This window comes from Corvus cornix, chromosome 7 (genome assembly GCF_000738735.6).
Source record: "Corvus cornix cornix isolate S_Up_H32 chromosome 7, ASM73873v5, whole genome shotgun sequence".
NCBI classification, from domain to species: Eukaryota; Metazoa; Chordata; class Aves; order Passeriformes; family Corvidae; genus Corvus; species Corvus cornix.
In genome coordinates this window covers 17769318-17796331 of record NC_046337.1, presented here as the reverse complement: position 1 = coordinate 17796331, position 27014 = coordinate 17769318, and the positions used below count along the sequence as shown (strand labels likewise).

Here is a 27014-nt window from a genome sequence, read left to right as displayed (position 1 = left end):
TTATTTTTCAGGATTTGTTTGACAGAATTTCACCTAACACTATTTCCAAACCAGCAAGCTTCACTTAATTTCAGCCCCAAATTACATCATTCGACCCTAGGAGAAGTTTCCTCCATTTCAACAAATCGAGCCCAAGTTTGTGTGACAGTGGATAGATGAGGTGAGCTGATGAGGGTCTGGGAGGCATTGCAATCAGAGTGGCAGGTGAGGCAGCTCTCAGTGAATGGATTTGAAGGACTAAATGTGAGGGTTTAGAGAAGGAGGAATTGCCATAGTGGATTACATCTGAAGTCCATCATGAAAATATCTCAAGTTTGTCAGTCGCTGTCAGAAAACACATTAGAGAAAGGTGTATGGAAATCGTGGCAACAATTAAAAACAAGCTGTGTGAGAAGAATTCTGTCAATTAAGTCTAGATCTATTTCAGAAAATCTGTGCTTCCTAAAGTTTTCTATTGGTAATCTTAACCCAAGGCAGTTTATTGTGTTATAATTGAATTGCACGCACATCATCAGACTGGTATGAGTTTTCTTTTCCTGTTTGTTTTCCCCAGCTGTGGATTAATGCAGTTAGACAATACGTTTCCTGTGAACTATGAGTTATCTGTCAGCAGATACTAAGATGAAGAGCAAGGACTATTTTTAGTGTAATCAAACAGCTTAATTGAATTTGGGATATTTGCTTTGAGTTAGATATAGTAGCAGGAAAAATTTGTAAGGAAAGCTGAACCTGCCTGTACTAAAATTTGCTCTCAATATGGATGCTCTTACAAGGACTGGATAGCTGCAGAGGACTCACTTACATTGTAAAAATATACATGATTCATTTCAATTGGTCTTTTAAGTTTTTAAAATCACATTTGTCCTCTTGCTGCACTGTTTTTGCCAGTGTAAAGATCATAGGTTTTATTTGATTATATTTTGGTAATCTGTTAAATGAGACTGGGTCACCTTGCGCCATGCAACATTTCACTTCACTGCTAAAACTTAATGCCATCTTTTTATCTTTCACTGAGTGGATGTCAGAGGACACAACATTAATATAAGACAGGCATCTCTAATATTTCATGAATGGCCTTTTAAAAAAAACCCTCAAAAAACAAACCTAGGAAGTAAAAATTGACACTAGGCTAGTGAATTTAGTCACCTTTCTCAAATGTTGAATGGTTTTCCATTTATGTATCTCATCTATTACAAGACCTATTCTTTGTCAGGCAAGGCTATTAAAAAGCACAGGTGGTTTCCTTGGATTGAATATATTGTTTTCCTCAAGGAGTGGGGAGACTGAGAGATTTCCATGAAAAAGTGATCAAAAACTGAAGATAATATCCCAAAATAAGACTCATAGCTTTTTAGTTGGATTAGGGTTCACTATTAAAAACTGGAAGACCTGGGATTTGGTGCCTTTTTGTAATTTTTTTTGTTTACTTCACCTTCTGGGCCTTAAAAAGTAGTCTATACTTTCCAGCTCTACAGGGATGTCAGGTAAGTTAAATCAGGACCTAATAAAGCGTTCTAAAAAAGTGCATGCTACTAGTAAATTATGGAGTCTTTGCCTTCTTTTTTTTTGTATATTGCATTTGTCAAATGTACTATTCCAAAATCACATGGCAATGTATACAGATGTTGATAGCTATGTGTACATTTATACTTTTCTATGTTATATGTCTACAAATGTATTTAGATGTATCAAAATGTTGGGTTAGATACAGCTTTTTTTTGGCAGTATCTCTGCATACTAGTTTTTGTATGTGGTAGAAAATACTTAATGCTTACCTGCTTAGACATGTGAGGGTGATGTATTTTTTGCATTCTCTGATACTTAGGGGTAGGAGAACTCTTGTAAAATTCTGAATATAACTTCTAATCCTTAACTGGACTAATTGTGCCATTAGATTAAAGCATCAGAGAGAGGGATAGCTATGGTGGTGTGCAGGACTTGAGCAGAAATAATCATCTTGTAGTCCGGATCATGTACTGAGAGAATGCATTCATGTTTCAGCTCTAAACACACATATCCAAAACTTGATTAAGCTATTAGTGAAAATTGGTATCTAATTTATATGTAGTAGTTTGGGAGAACAAGAGTGGAAGAGACCTTTTGGATCATCAGTCCGGTCATCTGTTGCTGGAGACAGCATGTCATATGATTTCTTCCCTAAATTTGTTGGATTCCATAAATTTATGAAGCTCCATGCTTAGCATTGAATATCTCCACAAAATTTATATTTTATTTGGCAATAATCAGTGTTAGTAAGTTCACTTATATTAGCATAGTAGAAATTTAGAAATGACTAGCTAGATATACTGGTTAGGTAAACAGTTTGATGGAATTAATTCATTCCTATTTTCTAAAATAAGCGTGCAAAGAACTGCCACCATTTTTTTCCCTCCTGACAATTCTGCTGTCTTTTAAGTTCAGAACAAATGCAGATTTATCCTCAGTATTGGCCTCCCGTCTAGGAATCAGATGGTTTTAACATGGTCCTTGATTTCTCTATAGAGCATTGGCTGAGATAGGTGGCTTTCCAGGCAGATTTTGTGGACTAATAGGTGACCTGTGCTGCAACCAAATGCCGCCGTTAAATTTCCTCAGCCTTTAGACTCTGTAACTATGGGGGTTTTGTTTTGGTTATTAATGTGGATTCTTTTTAATTCGCACAAGCAGATGTAAAAATCTATCACATATGACGATATGTAGATTTGTGGCAGTCCTGAGAGGACCTTGGGTCCATAAACCAGTGGCTTTTTTATGTAATGCTGCATAAATGCTGTATTTTCATCTGTGACAGATATAATCTTGAACCTGTATTTTTCATGTTACTTAACCGTTTCAGAACATCATGTGTGAGAGAACACATCAAAATGGAAATTGCTTCTACAGAGGCAGCAATAAATATTGGATGGGTATATTGCATTGTTGGGCTCCATGTGTTTTAGGATATTCTCAATTCTCTTGCCCTAATCAACACTGTAAATACATGCTGCATTTTCTGGTCATCCATTTGTTGGATTAACAATTTGGACCTTGCAGTTTCTACCATATGTTTTGATTCTTTACTGTATATAGTCGTGGTTATATAAGAGCATCCTCTAACAAAATTACTCTGAAACCTTCTGTCTTTTCCATCTATTCAAATAATGCAAATTCTGTGCATTATATGTTTAGTTAACTTGTAGATACTTGAAAATTAGGTAGTTAAGCTGAGAAAAGTCTTTACATTCAAGCAAAAGTCTGTATCCCTGTGACACAGAAGTTTGCTGTCTTCTAATTTAAATACTGGAAGGGATTGTGTTTTGTTTTTAAAAAGGTACATACTGTTTAATCTCCAGCAGAGATTAAAATAGTTCATAGTGTATAATTGAAATACATCAGTATTTGCAGCGATATATTATGTAAAAAGAAAAATAAACCAATATAGGGCAAATATATCTGATTCTGACAGTTTTGTGCAAGAGGTTTTAGACAAAGTTGTTGGCATATTGCTTTTTTTGAATACTCCCTTAAAGGATTTTGCTTAAGTCACTTCTCCCTTAAAGTCTTTATAAACAAGTAGTACACGTCCCATTTTTTATCTACTCTCTGCTTTATGCAGAGTTAGAATAGAATCATAGTTCCCCACCTCGTCTTTCAAGTGAGCATAGTAAGTGTCATGGCCATGAAACTTATTTAGTTTTTGGGCCCTTTATTGTGTCAGTGATACCCCTGTGTTTTGTGTGGAGCCTGAGTACTCTTATGAATGGCTTTCCAGCACCAGACATAGTATATCCCAATTTTCTATTGTGTACTTTCCTCTGTGGATCAATATGGATTTTAATTAACATCCTAACAAAACTACAGTTATGCTCAAAGGTCACTCTCCCTGTGGATCTTGCCGGGAACTTGGTCTTCAGCAAGTTCCTATCACACCAGATGCTGTCGAGAACAACCATAACTGAAATCGCTTTTCATTTATCCTCAGGCAAAGGCACTTTTTTTCCCTTTCTTTCCTCTTCAGTAGATATGCACAGAAGTTTGCTAACTGGGGAGATGGAGCTGCAAACCTACTATAAATATCAAAGGTGACTTGATAGAGATTCTTGGAAGAGATTTCCACCATACTTGGAATGCAGTGACACTGTTTCATTCAACTGCTTTTCCACACTGCATTACATTAATAATCGCCTTGCAGGTTTCTTGGCAGATGAAGAGAAAGGGAAAGTTGGATGATGATTTTGAATGAATGAGGATGAAGATGAACTGTTAGCCTTAAAGCTTGTATGAGGTAGTCGGAACACGAAGAGCTGTGAAGTAGGTCAGTACTTTTGTCTTCTTTTTACATCATTTGTTCTGCTGAACTGCTTTTACAAATGTTTAGCTTGTATTCACACATAGCACTGGTATTTCTGTGTCTCCTCCTTGACTGTACACTATCTGAGATTATTTTCAGCTGTTTTATCCCTTCTGTCATGTAGCTTTTGAAATCTCTTGTGCTAATAAGCATCTGATAGATCTCACCAGGAGTCTTGGCTTTATCTTTAGTCTTCCTTCATTCTAACAATTCTGCCTACAGTACATACTGTTCACAGGGTAGATCTTGCATATTGCTGTTCAGCTGCCAGGCTCTTGAGTAATAAACCCTGCATTTCATTTCTGAATGAGTGTAAATTATAATTTTAGGAGTGTTGTTCCTCTGACGGAAGACAGAGTCCAATGCCACATCCTTGACAATGGATGAAGAGTGCACAGCAGTCTGGAAAATGAGTTTATCACTGATCAGTCGCTTTCAAAAATTACACCTTATCTGACACTTCCTTCTTGAAGGAGAAGAGCTTTTATAGTGCTGGTTCTTAGGTTTAGAAACTTGGACATTCGGTCCACAATGATATTTCTTTCCAAGGTTCTGTAACAGTTCTGCTAAAAAAGCAAGTTAGCATTCAACATAATTTCAAGTTATACACAACCAATCTAATAATGAATTCTATTAGTTAATCCAGTTAGAGTTTCAGATGTTTTGTGCTGTTATTTATACTTAAGAAGTTGAATCCAGTATTAAGCAAAACCAAAAAGCCCATTTTTTTTCCTGCATGGTGTTTTGATGTTCAATTGTCTAAATATTGCATTATTGTTATTTGCCCAAGGTCTCTTTAGGCAAAAGGGTAAATTTGATGTCTCTTATCTTTTTCCTTTTGGAAACTGAAAGAGGGTGCCCTATTCCTCCCATGTTACAGAACCCAGCAATTCCAGTATTTTCACTTGCATTCTTTAAGGCTTGCAACTAAAGTTTCCCACTATGAAGACACAGACAGCATTATATACAGTGGCAATGAGAAGGAACCTCCCATTAAATAAATGATAATATTAGTCTCCCATTTAAGTGATAATATTAATAATATTGTAAGTTATTATTATCTATTAATTTTGTTTGATATGTGTTTTCTGGTAGCACTTTAAAAATTGCCATCAGTTACCTGCATTGATTAAAGAAAGTAGTGATACTGCTGTGTCATAACATGGACTGGAATCTAAATAGGTGCCCTTTTCAGTATCTACATTATTATTGTCATTAAATCCATTAGTCTTGAGAATAAAAGTTTTAAATTGCTCTGTTACTTAGAACAACTTATACTTTTGCTTAATAAGTTTTTCTTTATCAGATATTACTGTCAGCAGTGCTATATCTCGTAAAACTACTGCATATACACCATCACAGGCTTAGATGTCATTTTATTAGGAGCTGCTGCCTCAGCAGAATGAGAATATTAATCTAAAAGAAGTGTATTTTTTTTTTCCAAGCAATATAAACAAATCTATCCTACTTAGATCTGCAGTGTCAATATTTTATACTGCCTGTGTTGACTTACTCACTGTAGTTTTTGGCATATGGGATAACTCTGAAGATTCCAATTCTGGCCTTTCACTTTAGGCCAGTTCAGGGTATTTCCATCCTTATCTGAGTTATTTTTTCAGCCCCTGAAGAGTTTTCACATTTAATAAATGTGCATTGTGAAATACCCATGTTGCACTGAACATTCCGTCCTTGGCGATATGGGGAGTAGGTACTCCTCTAAGTTTGTTTCATTCTGAACAAAAGCTTTAGCAATTAAATTTTGTCCAGTGTTCTAGAAAGTGTCTACAACTGCTGAAGCTTTTTGAGCTTTGACCTTAGCTTGCAGATCCTCCACTGCTGGAAGAGGGAAAAAAAAAAAAATCTACCTGGGAAGGAAGGAAAGTTTGCTGAGCATTTTTAGCAAAAGACAGAGATAGCTTAAGACCCATTTTAGTCAATTCTGGGTTCCTTTCAATACCAAGAAGTTGTAAAGATTTATTCAGTAGGTATTTTTTAGCTTTATTACTTCTATGTTTAGATAATACCATTGTAGGGTCATTATACCAGTAATATTATCACTCACACCCCCATAGAAAATATGAAGGGTTTCTGATGCAAATACTAGCTAAGAGATATAACACTGATTGCGTTGTCAAAGATTTTCTTTAGAAACAGTTGTAAATCGGTTGTAAATCACCAGTTCTTTACGTGTGTTCCTCATTCCAGAGCTCATTCCGTAGCATCATAATACCTGTTGTGTGTCTGGTAGAGCCAGTCAGTGACAACCTCACCATGAAATCAGCTTCTCCAGTTAACTTCTGGCCTAGATTTGTTGTTTCTGCTCTCTAGAACATAACATGTTTGCTTATCTTTAGCCTTTGGAAGTACAGGTTCTTGCTCAGAATTTTCTGGCCATGCTCTCTTGCTTTTCACCCAACTCCTGTTTAAAATACTATCACCCAAATAAAAATCTTTGTATCTTTTATATCATCAAAGTTGTCTGGTTGAAGATAGTGCCAAAAAAAAAAAAATTTTATGGAGGTGTTTACTACTTCTCTGAATAATTTTTCTTTTCTAGTGGTCCTAGTATCATTTATTTCTTTGTCCCTACCATACGTGCTCTGTGGGTTTTTGCTGAACATCTGCAAAATCATGCAATTGTTGCCTTTTTCCCCTGCATGTTAACCTGTATATATCCACATGATAGTTGTCAAAGCAGGTACAATTCCAAGATGTGTTTTTGTTAAATTTCAGCTTCTAATTTCTATACTGGTCAATGCTGCTTGTAACATTTCTAGTAATATTTTGAATTCTTTCTAATGTTAAAAGTCTGATGGCTTCTGTAAGTGACCATCCTTTCCATCAGACTATTCTTGCCTTCAGTAATGTCCACTAAACTGCACTGGTTGTCTCTTTCAATCCAAGAAAATTCTAAATCCACTTCTCCCCAGTTTCAGTTTGAACAGTTATGTCACTTGTTTTGCTTTGTCACACAAGTGTAGAGAACAGCATTCTTCAAATTCTGGAATAATTCAATACCTTCAATTGAATTTATTGAAAACGAGTATGTGATATCAGTATCCTGCGCTCAGAGACAGTTGATATCTAAAGCACCTGACTACTTTTTTCTTTTGCTGGCACCTTTGTTCTGCAGATGTAGAATTTCACTCGTTTATTTGTTATTTTGGGAAGTGAAAGTTGGTTGGGCACCATATTTTCTCTATTTTTGGAGGGATGTTTTACTTATCTTCCACCCACTGTATGACAGTGTATGCAGTGAGACTTAATCACCTGACATGCACATGAGATCTCCACTTTATTCTGTATCTTTCTCCAAAATGAGACCTCCTCATCACTCCTGCAGATAACCTGTTTGGACAGATGTAATAAAGACACAAGGGAGGACAGCACAAAGGTGAATGCCATGATATTACCATTTGTCTGTAGTCTTATCACCTCTTGTAAGCCAATTATCATTGTGTCAGTGACGATCCTGGCATGCGTGGGAAAGTTTTCATTAGTTTCTCCCTTTCCCAAATGGTAACCCACTGCAGTAGCAGTGAAAGTCATTTTGTTGGCTTAGCTTTACCCAAAGATATTTGCTTTAGTTAGATGATCCACCTGTCACTGATTCTGGAGACCTTAAGCCAGAATTATCTGGTAAAATGTGGGCATAAGGAATGCCCAGGTCTAGATTGAAGTTAGATTTCATAGTTATGTTAAAGGTACTTCAGGAATGTTTCTGGCAGGAGAATTACTCTATTTTTTTTTTTTTTTTTTTTTGCAAATACCGTAATTAATAGGAAAACAAATGTGGGTATTTTCCAAAGAAGATACTAATACTTTGGAAAGTAAATTTTGCAATGGAGGGACATATTAGTTATGGGGAGCAGCATCTTAATTTCTCAGTGCAGTTGCTACAGCAATTGATTCTTGTAACCTCTGAAAATTAAGAAAGGGAAATTGTTGAAGAGAGTGTCTAGGCAGCTCTAGTATAGTTCTAAGATATTCTAGAATTTTAGCAAAATAATTTTAGAAAGAACACTTCTATTTCTCAGGTTAATAGAAAAGCAGAGAGAAAACCTAAAATATCACACAAATCTGTGATGACCTTGATAATTAGCATTTATAAATCCAAGTGCAAAGGCAGTCAGTTCTAAAATGAGTGCCACTAAGGCAGACTCTTCACAGGATTTATTTTAGTTCTCAAATTTTTTCTCTTTTACAAAAAATTGCTTCAAATGATGAGAGAAATTGGAAACATCTTTGTTATTCAGTAGCCAGGTATTTTATCCTTTCTAGAAGAAATAGAAATGATGACAATATTTATGTTAGCATAAGTAACATAAATATTGTGGTACCTTACTCTGGCTCCTTACAGCCTTACCCCTTCTGTAATTCTGTGATTTACCAGGACAATAACCAAACTGAAATTATTAATATAGTTGTCTTTGGGATAATGGGGATTAGAGTAAAGGGACAAACATTTCTGTTCATGAAATAAATTAAACTTAAGACTCTATCATATGTATTGTTTATGAAAATACATGTTCATATATTTATGTAGTTCATACAACCAAAACATCTTATAAATGGTAGTGAAGTAAGAAATCTCTGTAGCTGTTATTTCCACTCACCAAAATACTACCAGTGGAAGAGACTGAAGCCAATTTAAACATACCTACCTTCCCCTCTCAAATCTGATGTCTATCATACCCTTCTCTTGGTGTCGTTCTTTAAGTGGCTTTTTCTGGTGCCCTTTTCTAGGAATTCTGAAGCTGACCTTGCTCATTAACACAAATATTTAATAAAAAACTAATTAGCCCATGTTTAAAGAAAATAATACCATATGGACTGTAAAGATGTATTTAGTATTAAATTTTAAGGCTAGAGAGAGTTTAAGCATTCTTTGTCCATGCTAGAATCAAAACACGTTATTTGAAAGGTTTACAGAACTTGATTTTAAAATGCAGGGCTTGTTTCTTGCAAAAGTCCAGTTACTTCTTGTAGAAGGTGCAGTCCTCAACCATTAGTTTTTTCTCTCAAACGGAAGCTGAAGAAAGCTAGCACAGCCAAAGTAAAGAAAAAGTTAACCTAAAGTATTTTGCTTTATACTGAAGCAGACCAAAATCGCTCTCACCTCAGGTGGGAAAGGTTGTCTCCAACGGATGGGCAGTTATTAGGAGTTAAGTGGGATGAATTTTTGTAAAAGTTGGATCTGCAGCTCTGCTTATGTCCCTAGTTTTAGACAAGTGCTCTTTGTAAGGGTGTGTATTTTTTTCCAAAGTGAGAATGCAATAGGAGTTCATAATTTATAAAAGTTTGTTACCATAGTGTCAGTGATGCAAAGTTACCATAAATCACAGACTGGGAGTGATGCTATTAGCAGTTCACTTCACTGTTAGCACACGCAATTTATGTTAACAAGGTTTATGCGCCTTCACCAGGATTCTACTCAGCTTAGTTATTGCATCTTCTCAATCACATAAGAATATATTTCATTTCATCATGGGGACTTTCCACTATATTCTTTTGTTCATTATTGCTTAGCCAGACAGAGGAAATTAACAACAGTGGCTGATTTGCACGTATATACGTGTCTGTGTATATGTATCACTATATACTTACATATATATCCACAGTTATATATTTACATACCTGTGTGCTCGTATCTACAAGTATGTGTACTTATCTGTATGTCAAAGCATCAAATGTACAAAAATCCATGCAGTAGGTTATGCATGAAAGCTGTTAATTGCAATGTATTACTGGTTTTAAAAAAGCTTTATTAGTGTTAAGTCCAAAATCTCCTATCAACAGTGAATATCACTGGGAAGTCCTTCCCCCTTCTTCAGGAATTTAGTACTTAATGGGATTCTTTTGGCTTTGAAATTGAAGAATTTTATTAGTTGCTAAAGCTATTCAGTAAGAGGGTATTTCAAAAGGAAACGTAAATTGCAAAATGCAGTGGGACACTTACTGAACTGTTGGTATTGTTTTGTCAAAAAATGATTTAAAATGAACTAGAAAATTGCCGAACCATCAAAGTATGGGATGTGGGAAAGTTAATGTATTAAAGAAACACTATCATGAGAAGAAAAAGTGCTGTTTTAAAAATGATATTTTAAGAAATTCACTTAGATAGAGAGTAGGGCAAAATCATAATCTTTTATGAGCCCAGTAAAGACTACCTAGCTACTGCCACTTGATACAATACTTTTCTTATTGAACTTAGGGAAAAAAAATGTCCTACAGAGGATTTTTTTGTACAATATAGGTTTAGTTAGCTTTTCAACTTAAAAATGGAAGAACGGTGAGACTGTGCTTTGGACTGACCAGTCCTGGATGAGCATGTGCATGCAGTAATGTTCATATGGGCAGGGCTAGTGGTTCTGCAGCCATGGTATTCTAATTTGATGTGCTGCTATTGCCCTGGCTTTACTGACAACCTGTGTGGTTTGGCAGATGACTTACAGTAGTGCCTCCTCTAGAGACAGAAATATGTTTTTCTCTCTTCAGGTAGACTTGGGGTGTTATTTTTGCTTTTGAGACATGCTGTGCAAGTAGCTGAACAGAAGTTAATCCTTCCTATCTTATGCGATGTGGCTTCTTGTGACTGGCCCACTGTATAAGAAGTTAATGTGGCATTTTGGAAGACCAAAAGAAAAAGCAAGATGTCATTTTACTTAAGTTCACTTGTTAATGTTTGTTTAAATAGTTACCTCAGGTATGTTGAGTACTGACAACAGATAAGAACTGTTAGTATTTTGTTTTGTATTTGTGTAGCTTTTGGTTCCTCTGAAAACAATCTGCTGACAGTAAGACAAGGTAAAATATTTGTATTTCCTAGTTTTCTTACTGCTTGACTCCTTTCTGCTTCAGTCTGTACTTACATGTCCTTATTCGTGGTGTATAAGTCACTGCAAGGGTGTGGGCTGTTTAATTCCTAGTAAACTACTGAGCTGTAAAAAACTTATTACAGTGCATTGGAAATACAGGTTTTCACGCAATGTTCAAATGGAAGAGAATACTTTTTATAAGGAAACCTGCCCTTAAATGGAAAAACAAGTTGACAGAAGACTTCCACTTAAAACTGTAATCTAAAATGATTTCAAGCCCCACCTAGGATTTGTTGCATCTGAAGCATAATGATGAAGCTCTCTGAAGTCAGCTGGCTTTGTCTATTTGAAAGAATTTTAGGGACAATCAAAGTCTTGTCCATGTTGGTACCAAAATTCTCATTTACTTCAGTGAACTCTGAGTTAAACTTCTCATAAACAACTGCTCTCAGTGGTCTGTGGCTGCTCAGAACTACTTCCTTTCCCGTGTACTGCCACAGTGTCTCTGGCTTTCCACTTCTCACAAAGGACTTTCCATTTCAGATCCCATGCAGCACAGAGAGGCATTTGCTGGAAACACCTGGATTTAGTCTGAGCTGGCCTCAAAGAGATCAGCAGAGCTAGGAGTGGACAGACCAGATGTTTGACAGTATCGTCTGCACATCTACAGCATTGAAAAAGCATCTGTCTGAAACTATTTTAAGGGGAAATTATTACACATCAAAATATATTGCTTACATTTTTAACTGAATTTTGCCTATCCTGTCATCTTCAGCTAGCATTAAATAACATTAAAATCTTGCAGTCTGTGCTTGTTTATAACATAGTGGCTGTAGTTAGAAATTAGTTAGAGTACCATTCCTGAAGCACAGCCTGCCTCCCCATCAAGAAAGTCTTTGTTTTGTTACAAAGAGCCTTGTCATGGCTATAATACTTTTAAAAACATACTCCCTATGAGCCATGTAAAGATCAACAAAGGGTTCAGATATGTTTTCTTCCTTAGGAGTCCAAGTCTATCTTTTTGCCCACCTCTGTACCCTGCTCTCTTCTCCCCACCACTTGGGGAAGAATGTCTGAAGCCAGTTGTCTTCTTACTATTTCCTCCCACCTGCTCTACTCCTCTGTACCCAAGTGCTTCCCAGAAGCACTTGAAGGCTTCTCTAGGAATGGTGAGTCCAACTGTTTTGGCAGCCTGCTGCTTTAGCAGCTGAGACCCAACTCTCTCCTTTGGCACAGACAAAGCAGATGTCACTCATCAAAATACATTCACTGTAGTAAGCATGGGAAAATGAGCCAATGGGAATGTGATATTAATACCTTGAGAAACTGCAATTATGATTAATGCTGCAAGTGCTATTTACTTTAACATTTTACCAATACAACACTGCTAGTTTCTTTTAGCTCAATGTGAAATTTAGAGTCTAATTGTTCTAATTGGCAGAAAAGGGAAAGCTGCCAAAAACACACACTGATTTACCTCCCTCTTGTTTCTGTTGACATCGCTGAAGTTGCACAGGATACTAATTGTTAAAGAAAGATACTTTTGGGCTTCCTTTTGATTTCTTTCTGCAGATACCTATCTCTGATGTAAAAGCAAAATTTAAGATCCTCAAAGTTAATGCTGTGAAGTGTTGAAAGAAATCCGTAACTCATGTTTTGTAGCTCTGCAGTGTCATGCATCTTTGGGGATGGTGGCTTAATCTTTACAAATTAAAATCACAAATGAGCCCACTAGAAAACAGCAGTAATGGTTAAAGGAAAAGGCACCTCTGAATTTGATATGGACCATATAAGTATTAGAGCCCGTAGAAGCTACGTATGAAGTATCTGGAGAAAGTAGCTCAGCACGGAACATCTTCAGACTCAGACAGTTATTGAAGACTGTTACTGACATGAGAGTGGACTGGTCTAATCTAAAATCCATTAGGCTGCCAGATTTATCATTAGATCAGGCAGTCCACCTCTCTGGTCCATAGACTCCATGGATGGCAGAGTGATGTGGGGGAACCTCTTGCTGCCATGAGGGTATTTATCATTGTAATAGAGAAAATACTGAAGGCAGTGACAACAGTCTTAATGTTCCTGTCCCCTAAATATTTTTGAAGAAAAAGAGATTGCAAGTACTTTTGGAAGCAGCAGGAATAAGGGGAACAGCCTTTTTCCCCTTCTTTGTCCCTCCCAAGAATATACCAACTTCTTTGTAAAGAATTTTATTGTGCCTTTCACAGAAACCTTTGCTGTCTTTAGTTTGCAAAATTCCTCTCTGTTTCAAACAGTTTTGTCTAAGAAGTGGTGGGTTATACATGGCCTGTTTTATCTCTTTGCTGTGTATGAGGCTCTAAAGATATTTGCATTTGTCATACTGTATTTCTAGATCTTTTCCTGAGTAGGGATTTATAAAAAGAGCGAACTTTTAGAAAGAAATACTACAGCCGTGTATGCACTTTGTATTAGAACAAGTTTTCACAATATTTCATGAACAATCCCTGGCTCAAAATGTATTCTAGTGCAGACTGTTTAATTATGTGTGTAAGCAGAAGGATTGCAAGATCCAGGAAAACATTTAAAAACCTTTCAAAAAGTATATTAAAGTTCGAGCTAGGTGGCTTCCTAATGTCACTGTTTTGTACAGCTGACTAATGCAGTAGTGCTGGCTAGCGATACTGGTGACATTGGCTGGGATGATAGGCTTTATCTGAAGGTAAAGGGACAGGATTCATGGTAAGAGGGTGTACTTTTTTATCAAGTAACTCCTCGCTGCATTTTTGAAATGCTTATGAAGCAAAAGAAAGAATTTTTGCTATAGGTTTGGTCGATGCAAAGTTCACGATCTCTTAAAATTGAGGAGTCTGGAGTTAGCCAAGTGCCCGTTAACATCATTTCCTTTGTTTTATTAGAAATAATAGAATATCATACAGTTGAAGCAGTGAAAATTTTCGTAATCATTTATGCCATATATGTTGCTTAATATATTGCCTGGTTTTGAGATGACCTCTGATCAATAAGGTTGAATTGTAGTGAGTCCTTATTTGCATACACATACATGGTTTTTACGTCTTTAAATATCAATGTTTCAATGTAATTTTCACGTTATAGGTTCATTACAGGTGGCCCATCTTTTATGGCTTATGCATTTGCTAAGGAATGATACCTACTGTGTACGATTATAGCCCAATGGGTGTGCGAGGTAATATGGCTTAGTCCTTTCTCCTTTCAATTTGTGTTGTCTTGCTTGAGCTCTGGGTGAAGAGGGGACATGTGGACAATGACACCGGCTTAGCTCATAAAGCCAAGGGAATTTGATTGTGTGGCTGAATCTTATCAAGGCAACAGTTTTCAAGAAAAGATCTGTCAAAGGACAGACATTCTTGAAGTAACTTTCCAGTATTCTCCAAGCTTTTTTTTGCCCCCTCCCTCCCCCCCCTTTTTTTTTTTAATTTGGTGTATTGTTTTTGCATTATATTTTAAGGCATGCATGGCAATGCTTTGGTAGATCACAGAACTGTCATTTGGGGAAAATGAAGGAAGAGGGTAAAGGATGTCTCTCCTCTCCTCTGTCTCCTTTTTATGTGCCAGTCTAAAACCTTATTTGCCTCCCTTAGGTGTTCTTGTCAACCTACACAGAACCCACTGCTGGTGGTATCACACACTGCACAGCAGAAAGAGCCTGTTTTATTTCTGCTTAGCACTATGGATTCACACCCTACAAAGAGTTCTAGTTGAAATCTGGCCTTGGAGAGCTGGCCTTCTCAGTTGGGGTGGCAGTGAAGACTAACAGTTTCTTTGGTTGGAAGGCATCAAATTGAATAAACAGAGAACGGGGGCCTGGAGAGTGGGAAAGCTCTTGATGGTGATTAGTTGTCATCCTGCTTGTCAGAACAAATGAAGAAGAGGAGCACAATGTTTGCACTGTTTGAACAAGCCTCAGAGAGCAAATTAGATGGTAAATGTGATCATAATTTGCCTGCCTTTCTTGAAACTCCCATGGTGCTATTAGTGTTTTTCTTTTTTCAGTAAAAGAGCTTTAACAAATACGTACTTCTGTGGAAACTGAAGTGCACTGAGGTTGTTTACAGGGGCGGAATGCAAAGATTTCTGTGCTTTAGTGATAGTGTTTACTATATCTACATGCTGCAGGCTGATACAAGGTGTGTAATGCCAATGGAAAACAGAATTTATTTCAATATTGCACATGATGTGGAAAAAAAGATGTAGATGGCTATCTGTACACATATGTATTGGATAGGTATGCATATATAAAATAAGCTTGTGCCTGAGCTTTATGTTGCACTTGGTTGAGTACTGTTGATAAGCCAATTATGGTATTTTTTTGAAAGATATCTGGAATGTAAATTCTTCTGTCCTATTATCCTGTGATAATGTGCAGTGGCAGCCTGTGCCCTTTCTGAACTGTTGGCACACCTAAGGTGACCACAACTGTTACTAAATAAGAAAATCAGCACTTCTGTGTTCTGTGTATATAGAAATGTGGAATAACCTGTAGCATTTAGATAATGAGTTTGGGGTGGAGATGGAGAAATGCTACTTACAGTTTATTTTACACATGAAAGTATTTCACACATAGCAGAAATCGTTAGTGTAAACAAGTATCAATTAAGAGAACAAGTATGAGCATTGTTCAAGAATGAGGTAAAAGCTGTGATGTGAAAGACTCTTAGGCAAAGACAGATGACTGACAGTGAAAAGATTTAAAGTATTTTGATTGCCTTGCAATGAAATCTGAACCTGTGGAAACTAATAAAAATTGACTGAGCTTAATTAGAGACCTATAGGTAGCAAAACCCCTTGTTTAGAGACCAAGCATTTGAACTGTCATATCTCTGTAGTTACCCAGCCAGACATAAAAACATCAGTCTGCATCCAAAGTCAGAATTTTCCTCAATATATTGCAAAAATAACTAAACTAAACTTAAAAAAACAAAATTAACTATAATTGTGGACTCACTGTATCGTTATGACGTAAAACATAATGGCAGGGGAATGTAAAGAGGAGCATATTTAGTTTCATCTCTTTATAAAATCATTTTAATACACCAGACAGCCCAGACTGGTCTTGCTGCTCTCTATCAAATTACATTTGCCTATGCATCTCTCTTCTTCATCTTCTATCCAACTTGGTGGGGAGTCACTGGTAAGGTACCCTGCCAAAGAGCCAAGGCCAGAATATCAGCATTGCCCAACATCAAAAAGAGAAACTGTGTCCTAAAGTAAGGAGGTGAAGTTGGTGCTCACTGGCTCTGGCTTGCCGTGGTGCACAGAGTTTAGGAATTACAGTGATTCTTGGAGTTTCCTGTAAAAATATGCCTTGTTCCACATCATCTCCAGCAAAGCTCTGTGATAGACATAGATATTCTCTATTGATCTGCTGGGCCTACTGCAGGCAGAAACATGTACTTTTTTTGTTCCTGTGTATTTTGGATGAGCTCAGAGTGGAGCAGTAAGATAAATGAAGTGTTTTGCTTCAGTCAGTCACTGAACAGTGCCAGCTATTGTATTGTGCAAGTACAAGTTGGTAAGAATATACTTCAGTGGCTAATGCAGTTTTTACCAATATTTTAATATACTGAAGTTCCAATGAATCAAATTATGTATGTAGTACAGCTGGCAACATACTAGTGTATTCCATATTAGTAATGCAGAGCGACAAGCAATTACATTTCATTTTTCTTTATTGGCTATTTGAGGCTTTAAAATGTTCATTCAGCAAGTTAATGTCTCCCTTTTGTTATTTTTAAAGGTATGCGTATTTAGCAGGCTCATACACTAATGATTTTTAAGATGTAATAGAAAGCACATAGGATATGAACAGTGATGTGAAATAGATTAATTAAAATCAATGTTATTTCAATGAATACTAATTGAATTATTAATGCTTGGATCAGGGTTTTCCCCCATTTTGTGATTATTCAGCTTGTTGGCTGATGTATGCATTTCTGTTGATGAAAGCCATTTCTCCATCTTCCTTAGTTGTTTTGTGGGTTTTTTTCCTTCTCTCCTGCCCTTCATTAAAGGAATACGTTATCAATACCAAGTAGGAGATAGGGAGTTACTCATAGCCAATGTAATTGTTACAGTGCTGTCTCTGTTGTCTTCTTCAGTTCTGAGCACAATAACACACAGTGTGTTGCAGAAGTAGCCTAAAAGCTCTCTGAATGTGCTGTGATCAAAAGTGGGGTCAGCTGGCATTGGGAGGGCTGCGATGTGAGGCTGTAGCTGTAGTTGGGGTGGCTGTCAGAAGCTGCCAAGCCCAGGTGCCCGGTACTGCCTCTGCAAGCCCACTGCCGCTGGGCTTCCCATCCCACTGGCCTCATGCACTTGGGGGGGAAGGAGTAGAATAGCTGCAGAGAACCTGCTGCCTTGCTCTGGGCTGAGGAAAGCTGCTGTCTTTTCCTCTTTGCTCTGACTGCTATTAATAGCCCTTCCCCCAGGCTACTGGATCATATGATTTCAGTTGAAATAGATTAAAAGTTCCTCTGTTTTGGTGCCAACAATAATGTGATAATTTTTTTTGCCAGTTCTCCAGGGTTTTTGTTTTTGTAACTTGAAGGCATAAACTGTGGGTCCAAGGGAAAGATTGTTATTCCATTGATTTTAGAGAGTGGGTTCCCCCATCCCCTCATTTTAACAATTATATTATTAGAAAATATTCTATTAAAAATATGTCATTCTTCTCTCATTATTTCCTGCAAATAGAACTGATTTTTGCATGTGTATGTTTGCACAGAGACAGCATCTCTTGGGGTTTTTGGTATGTTTTCGGGAAGTTCAGTGTTTTAACAGCCAAAGAGAGCTGTTTCTGCAACAATAGTGCAGATAAAATAAAGCATCTTTCTTTTTCCCCCCATAATTAACTTACGCCCAGAAAGTGCAAAACTGTTTGAAAGGATTCCTGGAGTCGAGGATCGTCACCAGGGCCTTGGCAAATAAGCAGTAATATTTTGGACTGCTATGGAAGAGCTATAATTCATAATATTGAAACGTTTGGTGAAAGAACCTATGACATGAGCTTCCAGTACAGAGCAGTTGCAATACCTGCAGAACATTAACAAGGACAGCAAGTTGGTATGTTATGAGTCTCTAGAGAAGCTAATGCTTTTGAATAACATTTGTTTATATATTATTTGCTGGATTATAGTATGTTGTCCTGGATTCTCAGATACATCTGAACTTTAATATTATCCTTTTCTAGCTAGCTAGGATTTGGTCTTCAGTTGAAGGCATTGTAAGTCTCAGTAGTAATGTGTAATGTTCCTGTCTTCAGCAGTATCTGTTGTTCTGTCAGCTATGTGTAGTAGGGCTTTTACCTTTCACTGTGAATCAGCAGTATATATTATTTCAATTATTAATTATGTCTGCTGCTTATAGACACTGCATTAACCAGTAATGAGATTTACATTTCTGTAATGCTCTCTGTTGCACTCTGAAATGTTACAAATTTGCTATAAGCCACAACTTAAATTTGAAAACGTTTTGAGCATTTACCAAGAGTTTCACATCTTTCTTTGTGGGCCCCAAAACTGGATTCAGTACTCCAGATGGGATCTCTCAAGAGTGGAGTAGAGGGGCAGAATCACCTCCCTCAACCTGCTGGCCACATTGCTCCGGATGCAGCCCAGGAAGCAGTTTGCTTTCTGGGCTCCCAGAGTACATGCCAGATCATGTCGAGGTTGGGCTCAACAATCTTGGAGGTCTCTTCCAACCTAAATGGTTCTATGATTCTGTGATTCTCATCAACCAACACCCCCAAGTCTTTCTCCTCAGGGCTGTTCTCAATCCATTCTCTGCCCAGTCTGTGTTTGTGCCTACGATCGTCACAATCCACATGCAGGACCTTGCAGTTGCAAGTTGCTGAACTTCATGAGGTTGACACAGTCCCACCTCTCAAACCTGTCAAAGTCCCTCTGTATGGTATCCCTTCCCTCCTGCACCTCAACCACACCCCACAACTTGGTGCCATCAGCAAACCTGCTGAGGGTGCCCTCGATCCCGTTGTACATGTTGCTGAAAAAGACATGAAACCTTGATGGCCCCAGTACCAGTGCTTGAGGAACACCATCTGTCGCTAGTCTCCACTTGGACATTGAGCTGTTGACCACAACTCTTTGAGGGCAGCTATCCAGCTAACTCCATATCCACTAAGTGTTCCATTGTCAAATTCATGACTCTTCAATTTAGAGACAAGGATGTTATGCAGGACAGTGTCATATGCTTTGTACAAGTCCACGTAGATGAAGTCAGTTGCTCTTCCCTTCTCCATCAGTGCTGTAACCCTGTTGTAGAGGACCACCAAATTTGTCAGATGTGATTTGCCTTTAGTGAAGCCATTCTGGCTGTGATCAGTCACCCCTTTATTTTCCATGTGCCTTAGCCTTGTGTCTATGAGGATCTGTTCCAAGATCTTGCCAGGAACAAGGGTGAGACTGACTGGCCTGTAGCATCCTGAGTCTTCCTCATAATAATGGGAATTATTTTCCCCTTTTCCAGACAGCAGGGACTTTGCCAAAATGCTGTGGCTTGTAAAACATGATGAATAGTGGCTTAACCACTTAATCTGCCACTTTCCTCAGGACCTGTTGATGTGTCTCATTGGGTCCCATGGACTTAGGCACCTTCAGGTTCTTTAGATGTTCTTGAACCTACAGCAGGTATTCTCCTGCCGCAGGTGGTTATTCGTTCTCCCAGTCCCTGCCTTTGCCTTCTGCAACTTGGGTAGTGGGGCTGGAGCATTTGCTGGGGAAGACTGAGGCAAAAAAGCTGTTGAGTACCTCAGCCTCCTCCATGTCCTAGGTAATCAGGTTTCCCATTTCCTTCCAGAGAGGGCCCACATTTTCCTTCATCTTTATTTTATCACTGGCATACCTATGGAAGGTTTGTTTCTTGCCTTTGATATCCCTGGTCAGTCTTAATTCTGTCAGAACTTTAGCTTTCCTAACCTGATCCTTGGTGGATTGAACAATTGCTCTGTATTCCTCCCAGGCTCCCTGTCCTTGCTTCCATCCTCTGTAGGCTTCCTTTTTGACTTTGTCCAGGAGCACCCTTCATCCACACAGGTCTCCTGACATATTTTGCCTGACATCTTCTTTGTTGGGATGCATTTTTCCTGAGTTTGGAAGAGGTAATCTTTGAATTTTAATTAGCTTCTTTCAGCCCCTTTTCCCACCAGGGCTTTATCCCATGGTACTCTCCATGAAGATCCCTGAAGAGGCTCTCCTCAAGTCTAAGGTAGCAAGCGTGCTGTGTGCTCTCCTTGCTGCCCTAAGGATCTTGAACTCCACCATCTCGTAGATGGTGCAGCCAAAGCTGCCCTTGAGCTTCACATTCCCCACCAGCCCAGCTTGTTGGTGAAAACCAGGTCCAGTGTAGCACCTTTCCTCATTGGCTTCTTTATCTCTTGGGGAAGGAAATTATCCTCAATGCATTCCTGGAACCTCCTGGATTGCTTATGCCCTTTTGTGTTGTGTCTCTAACAGGTATGAGGTTGAAGTTCCCCATGAGGACCAGGGCTTAGGAACATGAGGCTTCTGTCTGTCTGCAGAGGGCCTCATCTGCTTGGTGTTCCTCATCAGGCAGCCTGTAGCAGACCCCCACTATAATGTCATCTGTTCTTGTTGTCTCTTTAATCCTGATCCATAGGCTGTCAGTCGGCTTCTCATCCATCCCCAGGCAGACCTCCACGCACTCCAGCTGGTCACTGATGTAGAGAATGACACGTCCGTCTCTTCTTCCTTTTCTGTCCTTCCTAAAGAGCCTGTATCCTTCCATTCCCACACTCCAGTCCTAGGAGCTATTCCACCATGCCTCTGTGATAACAATAAGATCCTAGCCCTGCAGCTAGGATCTCTCCCTCCTCTTGTTTATTCCCCATTCTACATGAATTTGCATAGGGGCATTTAAACTGGATCCCCAGTGAAGCTGACTTACTTCCTGGAGTGGCTGGAATTCCTTTGTGCTCTTCTTCTGCTCTCCTGCTGATCTGAGATCCCCCTCCAGGCTCTCATAATCTCTTGCTGGCATTGGCATCAAAATGGTAGGAGTGAGATGGATATAAGTCCTTCTCTTATTCCTGTATTTCTCTTTTTCACTTTTTAAAATTTTTCCTTAGTTTCTGCCTCTGCTGATTTCCTTATCTCTGTCACTTGCTCTGAATGAGATTTCTGATATGTCGTGCAACAAGATTTTAGTGATATGTAGCCATCCACCTAAGTAGTTACTTCACATCAAAGATAATATTCTTACGTTGTTTGAGTAGCACTGAGAATGGCTTGGTGCACTTATAAAGTATCTTACAACTTGCTGCTGTAGTGGAATGGGACTAATCAGATGTCCAGAGGAAAGAATGAGGCAACTCACATGTGGGACTTGGCTTAATACAGTGTCCAAGTCTTAAATCTTTCCTTTATAAACTTTAGTTCCCCTAACCCATTTCAGATAATTTCTCTGTAGCTACTAGCTAAATACTTTCATTCTAGACTTTGATCCAACCCCAAGGATCCCAAAGAACTTGTTTAAATGGGCTATCCCATCATATTTGAATATGACCGGTTTACAGATTCTTAGGCAAAGCATGAGTTACTACAAAAGTTTTACTCTGCTGCTCCTCAGTTAGATAAGAGAAGTTGTTTAGGCATATCAAAGGTTCAAAATTCCTGTTTAAGTCTCTGTTCTACAACATTTCTCAGACTATGTGTTGATAAAAGCAAAGGTTGTTTAAATTTGGCTTCTTGACCATCTGCTATAAAACTAACTTTCAGCTCAACCTCAAACCCTTTTTACTCTTCCCTTAAATTCTCTTGCTGAAAGATACATTTTGATGGCTAGGTATAACTTCTTGTATCCATCTAACTGGATTTTTCTTCCAAGCTTCATCTTAAGAAGGATGGAATCGAGGGAGAGAGACTAAAGGATTCATCTTGCAGTAAGGGAACTTATTTTTTAACTCCTTTGGAGTTACTTCTCTCAACTTAGAAGATTTTGTTCCCATTGTAATATGTATGAGATTCTCATGATTTGAATTTGATGTTTTTAATAGAATTCCCCTGTAGGGAGGAAGGAGAACATGTCCTAGATCTTCCTCACTTGAAGTTAACAATAGTCAGGAACCATTTTATGTGAAATGTCTGGTTTTTATTTCAAGACATAACTTTGTAATATTATTTTTGCTTATTATGCCAAAGGAAGATCTTTTTTTCATATGGTTCTTTGCAGTTGGGATGATAACGGTTTCAGGCAGTAATTGCTGGCCTGTTCATTGTCCTGGGCTTAGCCTCCACAAGAAGGCAAGCCTTTCAAACTGGTTGGTTCATTGGTAGAGTGATTTCTAATTCAGGTCTACAGATTGTCCAGTAAAGACTCTTGGGCTTGGGACTTAGTCCATCGGGTACATACTTTTAACATACAAACATAGAATGATTGAACAGTATAAAGCAAAATAATTCTCAGTGCCTTCTCTTATGATGCTCTGCAGGAAAAAAGCTTTAAGATCTATCAGCATGCTCTTTGGGTTGCTTCTTTTACCATCATTATTGGTCTTCAGTAACTAAAGTAATTTCTGTTTAAAGTATTTTATTAAATTTTCTCTCTCTGATGATGATTCCTTTCCCTCTCCTCTGTGTTGAAAATACTTGTTTTACTTCTTGCTGTCTGTGTTGGGTTGACAAGACATGGGATAGCTATGCAAGAGAAGATAGATCTGATTACCTGTATTTTTATTTCCAAGCTTAAGGATTGGCTCCATCAGATTTCACCTTTTGTTTACCTACAAGATTCTTTATGCCTTGTAGGCCTGTAAAGTTAAGAAAATAATAGTTTTATTACTAATGCAAGGGTAAATAAATGGAAAACCACTTCACATTTTGGAATAATTCCTGATGGGCTGGGGAGGGGGAATGGAGAGAGTAGACTTACACATTCTTCCTAGACTTTTTTTGAGAAATAATTTTTCTAAAGTAACTTTTAGTTGTTTCTGTCCCCTCAGCTATGGCAGAATGCCAGAGCTTTAAATTGCCTGTGGTAATGAAAGGTGACATTAGGTGAAACTGGAATTTAGTCTAATGGGATATTTCATGGGAGTCTGGTTTCTATATACAGGCACCAGAGAAAGTAGGAGTCTGTTGTGAAAGGTTTAGAGAATGGCATGTGTGCCCATTTGAAAATGAGAAGTAAAGACTAAATTTGTCTTTCAAAGAAGGATACTAAAGGGAGGGGTACCTACTATTATTTTGCAGAGGAGAATGTGTTGTAAAGTATGATCTTACCATGCTCCAAAAGATCTGTTTGGACTTTTATGGTTTGTTTTTGGCTTTACTTTTTTTCCTGCTGGTGTGATGTGGTTACTGTGTAGAGAGTTGATGAAAGAAGTTAAAGATTGTTTACTCATATTACTGAAATGAATGAATGTGAGTAACAGTGTACTTTTAGGGCTTGGTTACTGATTATAACTGAATGGCCTCTGTCCGAATATGGAAGCAATATTCTGGGTCAGGCTGCAAAATGATTGACTCCGTGTTTGATTCCAGAGCCAAGGTGCCCAACAGAGCAGGGGAAAAGCATGTAATGCACAGAGGAAAACTGAGAAGTGAATTAGTAAAAGAAAAGATGCTTCCTTTGGTGGCCTGGTTTCTTTTCAGAAATATTCTACACATATGCAGCTGCCAAGTGGAGACCAACTGATTTAGAAAGGATAGGTTTTTGTTTGACTCAATAGGAAATACTCTTTTCAAAAGACAGAAATTGTGCAAGCATTTCCTACATCAGGAATCTACACAGATGAAATTATGCCTCCAGATGATTCAGCATCAGCAGCTTTTTTGAACTCTTAAGTCACTGGGATCATTTTGTCTTTGCTTGGAATATGATATGTTAAATTTAACGTATTTTGATATGTTAAGTTTTTGTTCCAGTTTCTCTGTTTCATTCAATAATCATTTACTGTCTATTCCCTTTGTCTTGTATTTTGTCTGTAAAATACTTAATAGCAGATTTTCCTTGGCAATAACTGGCATTTGTCTTAGTTTTTGCCCATAGGTGTCAGTCCAAATGCTCGTAGGAGTTTACTGATACCATAAACATTTTTGTTCAGTCACCAGAATCCTTACTAGAGGTTGACAGATACTGCTGTCTCTGCCATCATGCTTTCTCCAGCATCTCAGTTTTAGATAGCTTTAATAAGTTTTCTCTTCGGGACCAGAAGCAAGAGATAAATGTGTTTATCCTCTTTGAAAGAGTGGTCAGGGAATTTTCTCTGAAATACAGTGAAATCTCATTTCCTTCCCAGACTTAGTGGTTTACAACATTCAGATATCCAGCAGAAGGCAAAAATGTTAAGGTGTACTAATGTAGCGCACCTGCTTTAATGTGCTGATAGCATCTGTAAAGTCAGTTATGATCATATTTATCCTATAGATTTTCTCCTCTGATTGTCAAAATCCTCTGCTACTTCCCTGGCAGAGAGACTTCTTCTGATGGACCTTATTACCAGAATATATTTTATTCCTTCATTAGAATTAGTTTCCATGATAGCTCTAGTAATGTATCATTGCAAACTATTCCTCTCTAGTGCTTCAAACCGTGCTTAATTGTGACCAGCAGGCTGAGGGGGGTGGTTCTGCCACTCTACTCTGGGACTCATGACACCCCACCTACAGACGTGTTTTCAAGTCTGGGCCCCCCGATAAGGTTGGAGCAAGTCCAGAAGAGGGCTGTGAAGATTATCAGGTGGCTGGAGCACCTCTCCTGAAGACAGGCTGAGAGAGTTGGAGTTGTTCATCCTGAAGAAGAGAAGGTTCCAGGGAGACCTTAGAGGACCTTCCAGTACCTAAAGGGGCCTACAAAAAAGCTGTAGAGGGACCTTTTACAATGGCATGTAGTGATAGGACACGAGGAAATGGCTTTAAGGAGAGCAGGTTTTGCTTAGATATTAGGCAAAAATTCTTTACTGTGAAGGTGGTAAGAACAGGTTGACCAGAGAGGTTGTGGATGCCCCATCCATGGAAATGTTCAAGTCTAAGTTCGTTGGGGCTTTGAGCAACCTGGTCTAGTGGAAGGGCATGGCATGCCTGTGCCAGGGTGGTTGGAACTAGATGATCTTCAAGTCCACCTCCAACCCAAGTCTTTCTATGATTCTGTGTTGCCAATGACACTGTGGATCTGGTGAAAGCATTACAAAATTTTCAGCAAAGGTAGCGTCTAGTGGGTCTGGAGATGTATCCAGCTTCTTTCTTCAGTCCAGCGAAAATAGGAGCACTGCTGTTGCCAGCAAGCTTTTTTGTACAGACCTCTATCCTTCTGGAGCAGGGGCCAGAAGAGTGACACCAGGTTCATTCACCAATTCATCACACTGCCCTTGAGGAACTATTACAGCTCAACAGATTAATCAGATAGATTAATACTCCTACTCTTTGGTGATTTCCAGAGATCTGTTTTGATGGTTCTTCTTCTGGCGCTTTTCCCACTGAAACCCTTTTCCGTGTTAAAGTGGAATTAATTCTAGGGCAATACTGAATGGTTACTTTCAGGTTAACAGTTCAGCCAGTTTGTGTCTGGTGCTCTTAAGTTCCACTGAGATAAACCAATTGTCCAGATAGTGTAGTAAAGTTACCTTGCTACTGGATATGAAACCTTTTAAATAAGTGAGATCATAAGTAGTTATAGTCTTAAACATTTATGGTTCTGAGTTGCAGGGTTTGGTTTTTCAGTCATGAAGATGCCGTGTTTGTCTTTTACTGAAGATCACCTGTATTTCTTCAGCAGTACTTTTAGACCGACAGCATTCTTCTGCACAGGGATCATAATCTGCCATGTGCTAATAGCACATGTCACTCTACTCCAGAAGTGGCATCGTTGTGGTGACCACCTTTAAGAGTATCTATCATATGATAGCAGCTCAGAGGCATGAGGGTGACATACAACACTGTACGACAATGAAGATGGTACTGTGGGAATTATATACAATCTTTAGTCAGGCTGTCCAAGCTCTTTTAGCAGAGGCAATAATATAGGTAACACATTTGTAGCAAAGTAAAAAATAAACCTGCCCTGCTTGTGCAATTATCAAATAATCAAAATCTGTGATTGTCAGATAATCAAAATAATCACTGCATCCTCAACCATAAAACTTTACATTAAGGTGTTGATTTTTTGGAGTTTTTTTACCCAAGTGGATAAGATTAAATCCTGTGTTAAAAATATTTTCCAGTGTTGATCTAAAGTTCTAAAAACTAATTGTCTCTCTCTAATTTTTGAAAATCACCTTTTAAAAGTATGATTATGAAAAATGTTATCGTTTAATTAATTCCAGGGAAAATGCAATTGTGGAATACTTTACCAATATGAATCTTCTCTAAGGAAAAGCATTTTAAAAGAACCAGGTTGGCAAGCTGCTGTCTTGATTGCTAAATGCAAATTCAAGAAATTCCAATTTGACTTTAGGGTAGGCACGTTCTTATAGAAAACACACAAGGTTTTGCAGTGATTTATATACTTATTTTGCCAACTCAGTGCTGTGATGTTCAATATCTTGAAGAATGAGCTCTCTAGGATTAGGCACTTGGTAGCCTCAAGCACCTCTTTGTTCTCTCAGATTTTGTGCTTAATTGATTTACAGTTTATTTTTGAGTTTGGTTTTTTTTTTTAATTTTCTGCCATTAATAGATTTATATCTTATTTTTTTCTTTTTTATTCAAGCATACTATACTTGGATCTCTTAGCATATTTATTCTTTATTAGATACTAGGCTGACAAAAGCCAACCCCAAAGGGACTCTGCCATTTCCAGTTGTGTCTAAAATAATCTCTATGCAGTTGTGAGCAGGAACTGTCCCCAAAAGCACTGAGTTGATCCTTGTGACT

General features: G+C 38.1%; 1 protein-coding gene across 4 annotated transcripts in view; it reads left to right on the top strand.

Moving 5' to 3' along the window:
- FIGN (fidgetin, microtubule severing factor) overlaps positions 1 to 27014 on the top strand; it is a 106228-nt gene that overhangs the window by 35978 nt on the left and 43236 nt on the right. The window contains exon 1 of one of the 4 annotated variants that reach the window (XM_010406877.4): positions 4211 to 4294. The exons of the other annotated variants lie outside the window; for them this stretch is intronic. The gene's annotated coding sequence lies outside the window, so the exon portion shown is untranslated. Of the gene's footprint in view, positions 1 to 4210; positions 4295 to 27014 lie in introns of those variants that run through there. 4 annotated transcript variants of the gene reach the window in all.